The sequence below is a fragment of the Halichoerus grypus genome, chromosome 3 (assembly GCF_964656455.1).
Source record: "Halichoerus grypus chromosome 3, mHalGry1.hap1.1, whole genome shotgun sequence".
Classification (NCBI taxonomy): domain Eukaryota; kingdom Metazoa; phylum Chordata; class Mammalia; order Carnivora; family Phocidae; genus Halichoerus; species Halichoerus grypus.
Window position 1 is genome coordinate 9,107,945 of NC_135714.1, and position 14,942 is coordinate 9,122,886.

The following is a 14,942-nucleotide window of genomic DNA, read 5'->3' on the forward strand; positions in this document are numbered from 1 at the left end:
TTTTTCTTTTTTTTTTAAGATTTTATTTATTTGACACAGAAAGAGAGAGAGCGAGCACAAGCAGGGGGAGCAGCCGAGGGAGAGGGAGAAGCAGATCCCCCGCTGAGCACGGAGCCCGATGCAGGGCTTGAACCAAGGACCCTGGGATCATGACCTGAGCCGAAGGCAGACGCTTAATTGACTGGCCACCCAGGCGCCCCTGAAACATTTTTTTTTTCTAAGCTTAAATGAGCTAAGATTTAAAAAGGAAGTAACTTGTTGACAAATATCAAAGTTCAGATTAGAGCCAAAGTCCATCAAATTCCAAGATCACATTTTTCTTACTCTGATGCAAAAGTTGATTTTTTCCTTACCCTTACAGGTTTGCAACCCTTATTTGGTATAGAACAAAAACAAAACAAAACAAAAAAAAACAAAAACCCAAAAACTACAATGCCGTTTGAGGATTGGATCTTCATTTATAATAACTTACTCAAAATCTACATTTTCAGATGGCGCACTGTCTTTGAGACAAGGGCTGTGCAGCTATTTTGTGTACCTTAGTCACTTCCTTCCAGTAATACTTCAATTTTCCTAACACTGAGTAAGCAGATCCCACACAAGAGAGGGAAAATGCCCTGGCAAAGGTTCTGGAAGCTTGTCACAAAGGGTGTTGATAAAGGCTGTGCACTGCAGCCTAAGAGAAAGGTCTTCCAATGTCCAGTAGCCAAGAGTAATCCTTGTAGGCAATAGCGCAGTTGGAATATGTTTCTGGGGATTTCCACATTTTTCATGCAGCCCACAAACTTATCACTGATGTGGTTCAGGATTTGTAGTCAAAAGGTTAATGACTGAACTTCTAGTCCATCATCCATTATATTATGTGACTAGGGGTAGCCACATATCTTTTTAAGTTTCTTCCTCTAAAATACTGATTATTTGAGGTCACAATCCTAGTTGAAAGGATTGTGGTGAGGATTCTTTAAAATAATGGGTTGCTGGAGGGAGGGGGGTGGGGAGGCTGGGGTAACTGGGTGATGGACATTGGGGATGGTATGTATTGTAATGAGCACTGGGTATTATATAAGATTGATGAATCATAGACCAGTTAGCCCTGAAACAAATAATATAAGTAAGTAAGTAAATAAATAAATAATAAATAAATATAATATATGTATAAAATCAGTACTTGACTCACAGTAATATGCATTAAGATTTTTTCCCTCTATAAAAGGTATGTGTGGCATATATTTATAACATAGTATAATAAAAAGTTTTTATTGACTGCCATCTTTCACGTCTTATGAAAAAGTGATTCAAAGGGCTTCTAATCCCACTTGATTCAATTAAGAATGTATCTCATCTATTTAATAAGCTGTGAGGAAATACACAAGAATGAACAAAGTAGATAGTCACATAAATAAATGCAATGTATTAGGTGTAAATCATAAATTTGTAAACAATCATAAATGAGATATTTACCATCTCTTTGAATTGTTCTTAATCCTAAAACATTTGAAAAAATGGAAGAGATTAAAATGGAAAGGAATGATATGATTGTTTATGTAAAAATAATATATTCACAGCAAGAACATAACAAAAGTAAAATGAAAAGTCATAAGAGAGTATTAGGAAAATGTCTACATCAAAAATATGAAAAGGTTACTATTTATAGCCTTAGCATGACATGTTTGAAATCTTAAAAAATAAATATTAATTGACTTGAATAGAGATTTCACAATGAAAGACATACAAGTGGAAACAGACAGCTGGGTGCTTAGTTACAATTCTAGTATTACAGGGAGGAGAGAAAGTGAATTTTGACAGTTGGTCATTTCCACTAATAGTCTTAAAAGACAATAACAAATGTAAAAAAAAAGTATTCTCTGATCAGAACTTTGTAAAATTATATAAAATCTGTGTTTATATATGTATATATATAAATCTGTATAATATAAGCTTATATATGCATATATAACATGTATGCATGTATGTATAGATTGTATATAGATATATATACAAATATGTACATATAGAAAGACATATATACATACACTATATTCATAGATATATATCTATTGAAAGAATAGATATGTGAATTTAAGATACATGAATTCATAGCTAGATGGTAGATAGAAGAACAGATAGACAGACAGAAAGCTACAAGGTTAGCTGCTTTTCTCCTGCTCTCTCTCTCCCCCACACAGATCTCTCACAGGACACTTTGACTGAATTATAATTATTTGCTACGCCTCTCTCCAGATCCATCATGTTCCAGTCCAAGACCCTAACACATAGGAATTATGCAATAAATAATTTGCAGTAAAAGTTAAATCTTTCTTTTAGTTGAACTAAATTTTTCAAAGTTGAATTTTCGTGTGGATTTTGTACAAATGACAAAAACAAAATTGGTGACACACTAATGCAAACTGACCTAGAAAAATAGAGGCGTGAGAACTAGAAAAGATTCGACCAACGATGGGAAAGTAACATTAAAAAAAAAAAGGGACTAAAAAGAAGCACTCTCTGGACTGTCTTGATTTTCATTTTGCCAGCTCCTAGTACCGTTGATTTCAAAATCCCACGCTGTCCTACCTATAGTTTGATGCAGATCTAATCTTTGTTGGCTAAATTCTAATTTATGTATCGTGTCTTCCTTCTTAGTGTAGCCTCATACATTCTTAACCCTCCCTTTTATGATGGCTAACATAAAATCCCAAATTAAAGAAATGTACTAGAAATGCATATTAGAATGGCTAACCATTACCTAATAATTTCAGACAACATGGAGCCAGGTGGTAAGCAACTTCCCATGGAGAATGCTTTCGTAGCCAGGCTTTCCTCTGGACAGATGTGGTATACAGGAAGACATTAATTTAATACTCTTTCACTATTGTTGTTATCATGCATTTTAAACTTCCTAAAGCAAGGAAAGGATTGGTAGTGGTATAGATACTGCAGCTCTGGGCACATCAGCTCCTCCCTGCTGTTGTTATCTTCATATTCAGTTATAAAGACATACTCCCTGTGTATATGCACTGCTGCTGATTATATCTGAGTTTATCTTCTGCCTCCAATACAATATTTGCCACACCCTTCATCCTACTGCCTATATTTGTCTAATAAAATGATTAAGTTAAACTCTACTATCTATTAGGAGATACTGGGGAAGCAATGCAATGTGCCAATATTAGTTTTTAAATAACAATTTCATCCACTTATTAATTCAGGAAATAGACACCCACAAAGGCCATCAGACCTATGTTATTGAAATGCTACTAAGTGTCAGGCATTTGGGTGCGTTTGTGGTTAAGTAATATGACATGTAAATGATAGCCTAGCAGATGAAACAGACTGCTACACTCTCATTGAAATACAGTGAAACATATGATTTCATAGGAGTGTGTGCAAAAACTGAAAGGATTCAGAGTGGTTTTTTTTTTTTTTTCCCTTCTTCTTTGTCCCCCATGGCTTTGTCTCCTCTTTCTTGCTAGAGTGGAAGCATGGATTTGTTTGAGGGAGTCTGTCTTACTCAACTTTGTATCTCTGTATAACAAAGTATTCAACTTTTTTGAAAAGTGACTTTCCTGTTCATGGATATACAGGGGAAGGGTGGCCCAGGAAGCAAAGCATCAGACATTTGTATTAATTTCCTTGTGTATTCGGGTGTATGTAGGGAGAAATGGGAAATGTGACAGAGGGGCGAGGAGGGAGAAAATAGGGATGTGCCATAGATACTCTGATAAGGAGGTAGTGTGACATCGAGCAAAAGGCCAGGATGAGTTAGAAATCTAAAATTCTTGCCCCAGCGTGAGCAAGCACCTTGCCTCTTTGAGTCTCAATTCTAGTACCTAAACCATCATTGCCCTACCTATGTCCTATATTACAATTATTAAAAGGATTAAATAAGTATGTATCCTTATATTATACACCCAAACATACATATATATACCTAAGTGTGTGTATATATATCTACATCTACATCTATATCAATACTTGAGAAAGTGGAACAAAATGCTCATAAACTAGGAAAGTTGAAGAACTTTGACCTGTCTAATCTATTTGAAGTGAACATCGGCCTATGAGCCACTGAATTATAAGCCATAATTGATGGCTTTGAAGGAGAGTATCTAAGAAGACAAACAAGCAACAGACTTTTTGTATTTTGAGGGCACTTTACAGTTCACCAAAGATTTTCATATGTGGCCTAATTTGATTATCATATGAATCCCATGAGCAGAATTTAGCTGAGATGACATTTGTTGACCTGAGGCTGGCAGCATCTCTAATCTGCCAGCAATCTCATACTCCATCAGTTACCTGTTTGTTTTGTTTGCTTTCCTGCTGTTGTTTTCTTCCATGAAAATATTATTAATATACTATCAAGCTGTCCTTTCAGAGTTTATACAAAAGAAGGAAAGACCTATAAAATTATCTCTTCCATAGTTTTGTTTTAGTTTCTAAAACATGAATCCTTGTTTTATTTTTTTATCCCTAAACTTCTTTGAACACAAAGAATGTATTCAGGAACATAACAAAGCTTTGTCCGCACCTTCTAAGCCAACAGAATCCGGCATATTTTCCATTCCAAACCGCTATCACCAAGCCTTCAAGTGCTTACCAAAAATGTTCTTCAGTGTGAAATTTTGCATCAAATCATCGTGAAGTAATTTATCCTTAACTAAATACATGTCAACACAACACATACCCACTAAGCATCCACTCTGGGTAAGGCCTGGGATGAACAGCAAGCTGGATTAGAACTAAGGATTATTTTGGCAATTTCTTTCTATAATGAAAATGGAAATCACAGATATAAAACTATGTTTTAATTTTCCTCTTTTTTCCTTCTCTATTATAACATCTCTATTGAGATAAAATTCACATGCCACAAAATTCACTCATGTCAAGTGTACAATTCAGTGCTTTCTAGTATATTTGCAGAGTTGAACAATCATTGGCACAGTCTAATTTTAGAACATTTTCATCAGCCCCCAAAGAGGTAAGCCCCCTTACCTCTTAGCAGACACTCCCCAGCCTCCCTCTACTCTCCCTTATCCAGCTCAGGGAAAACACCAGTGTATTCTGTTTCTTATAGATTTGATATATTTTCTATTTTCTTGGATATGTACATAGGAGTGGAATTGCTGGGTCATATAGTAACATTTTAAAGAATTGCCAAGCTGTTTACCAAAAAAGTTACACCATTTTTACATCTCCACCAACAATGCATGACTTGTTTTTAATTTAATGTTATAGGTTAAATTATAAAGTTTATTTTTCCTTATTTCATAACGAAAATAAATTTATTAACTATCTTTCAATTACACTGACAAACCTTCAATTACTCTGATATTGGTTTAAAAATATAATGTCCTATTTATTATTTTCAATTTTTTTTCTGTAGTGGGTCTTTAGTTACCCCCATGATCCAATTTTTTTTAAGATTTATTTATTTATTTATTTGAGAGACAGAGGTGAGGAGGAGGAGCAGAGGGAGAGGGAGAAAGAACTCAAGCAGACTCCACATTGAGCGTTGGGCTCAATCCCACAACCCTGAAGTCATGACCCAAACAAGAGTCAGTTAGTCAACTGATTGTGCCACCCAAGAGCCCCTCAACTTTCTCTTTTGAGACTAATCATCTTTTCTAGATGTTTATTGTTCAGTAATTAAACATATTAGTTAATTAATTAGTTAATAGTTAAACATATTAGTTAATAATTAGTTAATAGTTAATAATTTTTAAGTTTTTATTTAAATTCCAGTTAGTTAACCTACAGTGTAGTATGAGTTTCAAATGTGCAATACAGTGATTCGACACTTCCATACATCACCCAGTGCTCATCACAAGTGCCCTCCTTAATCCCCTTCACCTATTTCCCCCACCCCCCACCCGCCTCCCCTCTGGTAACCAGCAGTGTGTTCTCTAGAGTTAAAAGTCAGTTTCTTGGTTTGCCTCTCTCTCTCTGTTTTCATCCCTTTATTCATTTGTCTTGTTTCTTAATTTCCACATATGAGTGAAATCATATGGTATTTTTCTTTCTCTGACTTATTTCACTTAAGGTAATGCTCTCTAGCCCCATCCATGTCATGGTAAATGGCAAGATTTTGTAGTTTTATGTGGCTGAGGAATATTCCAATATCCCATTATATATATATATATATATATATACATATATATATATATATAGAGAGAGAGAGAGAGAGAGAGAGAGACTCATATTTTCTATACTTTGAATATATTAATTTTTGTTGTGGCCAACTTTTACAAATAATCCAAGCTGTGCATTTTTGAAAAGTGGATGTAATTCTGCATAATGAGCTACAGTTTCCTAGAAAATGATTAGTCCTGTATTATTAATAGTATGATTTCTTCTCCCACTGTTCATATTTAGTATTAATCTCACAGTTTATTGGGAAGATGCATGCACTAACTCATCTAGGGCTTGGGGAAAAAAAGACTGACATATAAAAACAATTCAGCAGCATTAGCTATTCTTATCCACTCATACTGAGGCAGAAATCTCCTTTTACAATTGCATCCCTGTCAATTTCTTCTCAGGTCCCTCAAATTGTTTGCTCATGCATTCAGATTTTGTGCTATTTAACTTCTATTTACTTATGTCAAAACTTCATAATTGAATAGCTTTCATTATACTTTAATGACACTATTTATTAATAATATTAAATTAATTCTAACCTGTCTGACTCTAATATTGGCACCTTTACTTTCCCTTTGTTTTAAGCTGGAGTGAAAATAGAGCTTTGTTCATTATTTTTTAGATTTTTCTGAATCATTTTGATCATATGTATTTTTCCAAGCAAATCTTGTTTGATGTAATTTGTTAATCCATTCTAGAAATTAAGACCTGCTTACAGGATAATTTAGGTCAATAATGTTTATTATTGTGATTTTTCCTTGTGATATACAGTATCATTCTATGTTATGTTATTTTTGTTTCCTTGATAATCCTTTTACCATGTACCTTATAAAGGAAAGTTAAATTTTTCACGTGACTTGGAATTTTATTTTATTGTGTGAGTTGAAACAAATTCAGAAAGGCAAACAAATAAACAAAAAAAGATTATTTCATTTTTTAAAATTTATAATCTAAAAATTCACTGGGTGTGGAAGCAGCCCCTGGGGACATGCATCAACTATTAATTGCAAACTGCTAGCCAGTTGGGAATGAAGGAAAAATAATCAGAATTTCCCATGAAAAGGCTAACACACACTCTTAAAAGTCATTTTCACGGAAATTTTATATGATGGCCATCACATCATAATTCGTTGTTGGATTGACTATTTTATGATAGTTTTCACAGAGGTGGTCAACTCACTGGCTCCCAGTGACACTTCAGTTCTTGGTTCACAGAAGGAATTATCTATGATAATTATCTATGAGTTTGGACTTTTACAGCAGAAAAGAAAATGGCATAAATAAATTAGACGATTCAACTACAGTTGAACAGTCAGTGTTCTTGTGCTCTTAGAACAATGGTTGTCTCCTCTAGAACACAAGAAAAACAATGTTTCTTCCAAGTACACTTACTAAAAACAATATGAAGTCATTTAATAAATGTCTATAACCTTTAGAAAAATATTTCTGAAGTGAGGACAATATAAAGAGACTGGTGAACAGAAACTGTCAGTTGTCACCAATATTCCTTTCTATTCCTTCCACGGACACGGAGCAGTTTTAGCCTGGACACAGGGGTCTGGAAGGGAGGCTACATTTGCAGGCTAGGCTGCAGCTGGGCGTGGCCATGTGAAAAAGACAGGTCAGCGGATGTGGCAATTGAAATGGAAGTCATTTCTAAGTCAGTTACTTGCATATATCCTGTTGTTCATCTTGGGCTCTATACTGCTGCCTGGAATGTGGAGACCACGCTGCACCATGAAAATAAGGGCCACTCCAAAAGGAACCTTGGGGGTTCCATCTTCACTCATGATGATCTGCCTCCAGGCATCGGGTAGGAGAGAGAAGGGCACAGGCTCTGGAGCTGGAAAGCCTGTGTTCAATCTTGGGAAAGGTCATTTCCCAAGGTCTCACCTTCCTCATTTGTAAAATGGAGATAATAAGATCCTGTAGGGTTTTGGGGGAATGAAAAGAATCAACAAATGGGAAGCACTCAGAATAGTGTCTGGTACATAACAAATGCTAAAAATTATCAGCCCTTCTTGCCCATTTGAGAGAATAAACTTCTATCTTGTTAAAAGCATTGCCATTTAATTTTTCTCTGCTAGTCACAGCCAGACTTACCCTTAACTAAAACAACATGCAGACATCAACTACAAGGCTAATAAAATGTAGGTTTTCATCAGTGTATTTATAAATCAAGTGCATAGTCTTTCCAGCTTCTCCAAGGATACCATGAGGAAAATATTGGGAAAGGGGAAAAAAAAAGAGAGAGCATGTTTACTATTTATATATTTGTGTTGCTATGCAAATAAATAATAACTTGGCCATGCCCAGTTTCCTTCTTCATTTATCCTAAGAGCCAAAGCCATTGTGGGCCTTTCCTTAAGTCACTCTACCCCCGTTATTTATGTTATGTACACACACATGCATATGTATATACACACAAACATATGCATGCATATGTGTACATATATCCATATATACACACATATATGTGATCCGGTTGTGGATATTGTTAAGGCACTGTTCTGCCTTTGACATTTATAGTTAAAAAACAAAGAGAAAAAAACTAAAATTATAATTTCTGTTTAGTGAAAACTTTCTCGTTCGAGTCTCTTAGAATGCAAAGATTGTATCTAACAGTAAATTATTTAACTGAAAACCCAATAACATATTTGTTTTAAATTTGTGGTATTATTTTTGCAACAAAAAAGACAATGTGCGCTAAGTACATTTTTCTGCAACTGTTTACTTAATTGGCTCCATCCCTATGTCCCAGACTGGGAACTCTTGCAGAGATTTTTGTCTTGTTTCTCTGTCTCCCATGAGTGGTGTTGTACCTGACACATAGCTAGTTTACAATAATTAAGTATTGATAGAATGAATAAGTAAATGGGTTTCCTAGGATCCCAGAGCTGGCAGGGATTCCATTATACAGAAAAGAAAAATAAGGTTCCAAGAAACATGTAGAGTCTCGCCTGACAACCTATAGATACTTTGGGGTAGAAACAAGTCAAGAGTTCAGGTCCCCTGCTTCTCAATCCCATAAAAACTGTTTAACCCCCCACAATATGCCTGAAATTTTAGGAGTGAGAGTTTTAATTTTTTTCTCCCACTTTTTGTAAGTGGTGCTGAATGATGAAGGAAAAAAAAAAAAGGATACAATTCAAGCCGCCGGTGATGAAAATAAATTAGTAGGAGGCATCTTGAAGGTCCAGGAACTAATATCCATGCATGGCAGCAGGCATGTGTTTTTCCTGGCACACTTTGACTCCAAATGTAAGCAAGCACAGAAGTTGGTGTTTCATTACTTTAAGCATTTGTATTATGGCATTTGTATATGTCAGAGTGGTGTAGGAAGAAAGATTAAAAAGAAATTTCTTGTTCTAACATATTGTGAAATGTTCTATATTTCTACAGCTCAGTTTATTTTTCATTCCCGTTGTCAGCATGTAATTCTGACAATTTAGAGATAGAAAAATCTCTTAACAGACAAATCCTTTGACACAAATTCTTATGTACATAGGATATTTGACAACATGGGCTGCCTACATTTGAGTCCTGGCTTCATTTCATGGCTGTGTGACTTTGGCATGTGAAATAACACTTGGGACTCACTTTTTTCTCATCTGAAAATGCACTGTTGAAATTTTAAAAAACGATTGTAGTACATACCTCAACAGGATGTTTTGAGTGTTGAACAAGACAATATAGATAAAGCATCTAGCACAGTGCCTGACACTTTTAAATAGTCTACAGTTAGAAACTACCTGAAAACCCAGTGGTTTAAAACAATAGGCATTTATGCGGAGAAAGGGGAACCCTCCTACACTGTTGGTGGGAATGCAAGCTGGTGCAGCCACTCTGGAAAACAGTATGGAGGTTCCTCAAAAGTTGAAAATAGAGCTACCCTACGACCCAGCAATTGCACTACTGGGTATTTACCCCAAAGATACAAAAGTAGTGATCCGAAGGGGCACATGCACCACAATGTTGATAGCAGCAATGTCCACAATAGCCAAACTATGGAAAGAGCCTAGATGTCCATCAACAGATGAATGGATAAAGAAGATGTGGTATATATATAAATATATATATATATATATATATATACAATGGAATATTATGCAGCCATCAAAAAAATGAAATCTTGACATTTGTGATGACATGGATGGAACTAGAGGGTATTATGCTAAGCGAAATAAGTCAATCAGAAAAAGACAAGTATCATATGATCTCACTGATATGAGGAATTTGAAGAAACAAGACAGAGGATCATAGGGGAAGGGAGGGAAAAATGAAACAAGATGAAACCAGAGAGGGAGACAAACCATAAGAGACTCTTAGTTTCAGGAAACAAACTGACAGTTGCTGGAGTGGAGGGGGGTGGGAGGGATGGGGTGGCTGGATGATGGACATTGGGGAGGGTATGTACTATGGTTAGTGCTGTGAATTGTGTAAGACTGATGAATCACAAACCTGTACCCTGGAAACAAATAATACATTATATGTTAATAAAAAAAATGCACCTAAAAAAAAACAATAGGCATTTATTAATACAGTTTATAGATCCATGGATGGTAGTGTTGGCTGACTTGGGCTCAGCTGGGCAATTCGGCTGATCTTAGCTGCCCTCATACAAGCATCTGAAGATTGAATGGGGCACACTGCTCTAACTTTGATTGGACTAGGGCAACTTAACTGAGGAAACAGCACCGTTCTCATGTTTGTTATCCTCCTCCCAGTATTAGCCAGCTAATCCCAGCATGATCTTCTCAAGGAAATGGTGGAAACACAAGAGCAAGCCAGTCTAACATGCATATGCTTTTCATAATTTTGCTTGCTTCATTTCTGCAAATGTCTGCTTGACCAAAGCAAGACTCATGCCAAGATTAGGTATAGAAATGTATCCCTCTCTCCCACATCCCTTGGTGTGAATGTACTGCAGAGTTAAAGGAATAAAGGGGTAAGTGACAAGTTGGTGCCAATAACATAATCTATTATTAATATTCAATTGTATAACACCAAGTAATAATAGTTCTATCATTTACTTCCTGAATCTTTACACAAAAAAATGCCTTATTTCTTCCTAATATATTGAATGGCACAGAGTACTTATTCAAACTGTTTCTAATATAAGTAGGCTGAGGTTTAGTGAGTAGTATATATAGCATCCAACAGCTTAGAGCAGCTCTGCCTTTCCCAGCCCATCAGGAATGGGAAACTCAACAGTAAATCTCCCATTCTCTCACTCTCGGGTGCCTTCATTTAAACTCATCCACTTTTCAAACACAATGCTTGGCATTGTTTTCATGACTATAACCTTGAGCACACTCAACTTCTTTGGCCTTTGTTTTTCCTCTCTGTTCTTTGGTTTGATTAATTTCTATTGATCTATCTTTAACTGCCCTTTGTTCTGTTGAATCCATTTAGTAAATTATTCATTCTATTTTTGTACTTTTAGCTGAAGAGTTTCCATTTATTTATTCCTAAAGTTTCAGCTTTTCTGTTGAGATTCTCTCATTCATTCATTAAGACCATTCTTTCCTTTAATTTTTGAACATATTTTTATCTTTTTTTTAATGTATTCATAATATATATATTGATGTCTTTATCTGCCAAATATAACATATGGACATGTTCAATGTCCTTTCTACTGATTATCTTTTTTTCTGAGTATGAATCACGCTTTATGATTTCTATGTACGTCTTCTAATTTTATATGTAAAACTAGATAGTTCAGATATTATATAGCCACTTTAAAATATTCTGTTATATTGTTTTGATTTTTTTTTTTCTATAAGTAAGCAGTTAACTTGTTTGAACTCAAGCTGCAATGTTTGTCTCTTTCATGGTATGTATCAGCTGGAATCACTGCATATTTCATACAGCTTCAAGCTGCTGCTATTTTTGCCCATTCTCTTCAGGATGTCCCTTTTATGCTTATAATTTTGTCATCGATGAAGATTTGGGCAGTGCTTCTACTCAGATTTTTGGATTTATCTTCTCTTAGTTCTCTTGATTCTGGAAATTCCTGCCCAAATTGCTCTGCTTGCCTCAGTCTCTGTCCTTTGATCTCAAACCAGTAAGTTTCAGCTTTTTGCCATGTGAGCTATGTATTTGGAAAATGCATTCAATAATAATATTTTAAAAAACAGCACACTCATCGATCTTATCTAGTGCAATTCTGTTATTTAAGGATAGATTCTCAGTTCTCTGTTTGCATTTTCATTAAGTCCCTTCAGTCTAAACACTAGTATGAATGATCAGCCAAGGATTTTCACATAGCAACGGTCAGATATTGGGCCCAGTTCTCTTCCATGGATGTTTTTTGACACCTTGAGCGAATAAGTTTTTGAGTTTCTGCTGCCAGTTCATGGGGAGTGCCCTACAGCAACTAAGCCACAAACTTGCAATCATTACCATTTACTGTTAGACATTTTTTTAAGAATAAACTCTTCTCTGGCTTCTGTCTGACTTTGGATACATTCCAGTGCCTTTAAATGGTTGTTTTGTTGGGGGTTTGTTGTTGTTGTTGTTTTTTTAATACTATGTCTAGACTATACAAATGATTTGCAAGAAGATTCCTGTGAGTGCTTTACTTCACTGCCATACCATAAATTCTCTGTCTTGTTTGACAGTGGCAACAATGCTGACTCACCTCCCCACTAGGGTGCTTTTAAAAATAGGTAACAGCAGGACTTGAAGAGAAGAACATGGGACCATACGCCAAAGTGTCAGTCAATCAAGAGAAGTTTTCAAAGGTTGATAGATGAAAACCATCATGCTGCTAAATGGCAAAAACCTCTAAGAAGCTGACATTTTACAAAGAAGACCAAGAAATAATACTAAGGAACAGCTCCCAGTATCAGGAAGGACACAAAACCAACCCCTAAATCATGAGAAAGAATGAGCATCCTTAGGGGCCTGCAGATGAGATGCTGTCTTCATAATTGAATTCAGTGAAATGCAGTAAGTATAGCAAACGTTCTAGGAAGAGAATGAGAATGTAGCAGAATTGCTAACCACAAAAATTATTGAAGATAGAATAGAAACGGTACTGAGCTATGGGTTTTGGCATCTGAAACCCTCTCCTATCCAGACTCTGTCACTCATGAGCTGTCTAACTATGTATGAGTTATTAAACTTGCTGATGCTCATTTATGAGCACACAGTAGGAATTCAGTAACTAGTAATTGCTATTATACTGTTAGAGCAAGAAGTCAGAGGCCAGAGGGCAAGATTTTGGTGGAGAGGGAAAATGAGGGGATATGTGAACTGGCACTATTGCAAGGATTCAGGAATTAGGAAGATTAGATAGTATGCATTATAACTTTATAGTAGTGCAACCCTAAAGAAGTGAGGGGTGAGCTGGGTTTAATTCTGACACATATTTATGAAGAAATTATATAAAAGTTATGGATGATTCCCAGGCCTCATGGAGCAATAGAAATTTAGTGAGTAAACAATGGCCACATTCTTTCAACCCCACTTCCTTTCCCCAACCTCACAGAGAGGCTTAGCTAGTCAAGTACACCCAACCATAGGGGACACAGGGAGGAGTACAATAATCAACATTTACTCTTGGAATCTCTCTTCTAATTCCTCTAACTTGAGTGAGGGCCAATGCCTGTGTTTATGGAGCTATCAGCTTAAGGGAACTAGGTAAGACCACAGAAACAAAAACAAACAAAAAAAAAAAAACAAGGAATTACACATTACTGATGTCTAACTCTAGTCTTGAATTCTGGGAGAGGAAGTAATGGGGTTCCTAGGATTTCCACACTACCCATCCCAGATCTTCAAAGAAAGAGGAAAGAAGGTATTTGGAGATTAAAAATCTAAGAAGTAACCAATCTGAGTTTTATTTTGGACTGAGCATGTAGCTATAAGGTCTGCTGTAGCATTAGTATTCTAGAATGTGAAGAGAACATGAGTGTAGAGAAGAAAGAGAGTGGTATTCTTTATATGGAGCAAGACATCTTTAAGCTTGAAACTGGCATTTAGCTGTTGAGAAGATTGTATGGTGGAATGGCTAAAAGCATGGACTCTGGAGCCCAAATCCTGGGTTTGAATCCCAACTTTGCCATTTAATAATTACTTTAACTTGTTCATATTACTTAAACTCCTTACGCCTCAGTGTCTTCATCCATAAAATGTAGATGATAGTGACTACAAACTTTTTGTGAGAATTAAATTGATATATATAAATGTATAGAACATTAAATGGCATATTACATTATATATATATTAATTAGTAAATGTTTTTATTTCAAAACAAAAACATTGTGAATAAATTATAAAATCTAATTAATTCCATGTGGAAAGATGACCAGAATCATAAAGCACAGGTTTGAGTATTAGCCCTTGCTCATGCCAGCTGTATGATCTAGGGCATGTCACATCCTCCCTGTAAACCTGTTTCTCTAGCCACAAGATGGATAACTTACTTCCCACCTATCTCATGAGGTTGCTTGTGAAGATCAAATCACATAATGGGTTTGAAAGATCTTGGTAGGCTGCAAAGTGCTGGACAAAATATAGGTGTATTGATAGGAAAAATGTTTGGCTTAAAAAAAATGAATCTCCACTTTTCCACAAGAATTTACTGTGTGGGGTCACACCACATTTCCTCTTAACTAAAAATTTGCTTGTAGATTTGTTTTATTATTTGAAACACTTGCTCTGTTTTTTTGTGCTAATTCCAAGATGCCACACAGTCGTTGCCTGGCTTTCCATCCTGGATTATGTGAATCCTTAAATAATGTTAGGTCTGATGTTTTAACTGGGTATTTGAAAACATAGAATGGTTTAAGGTT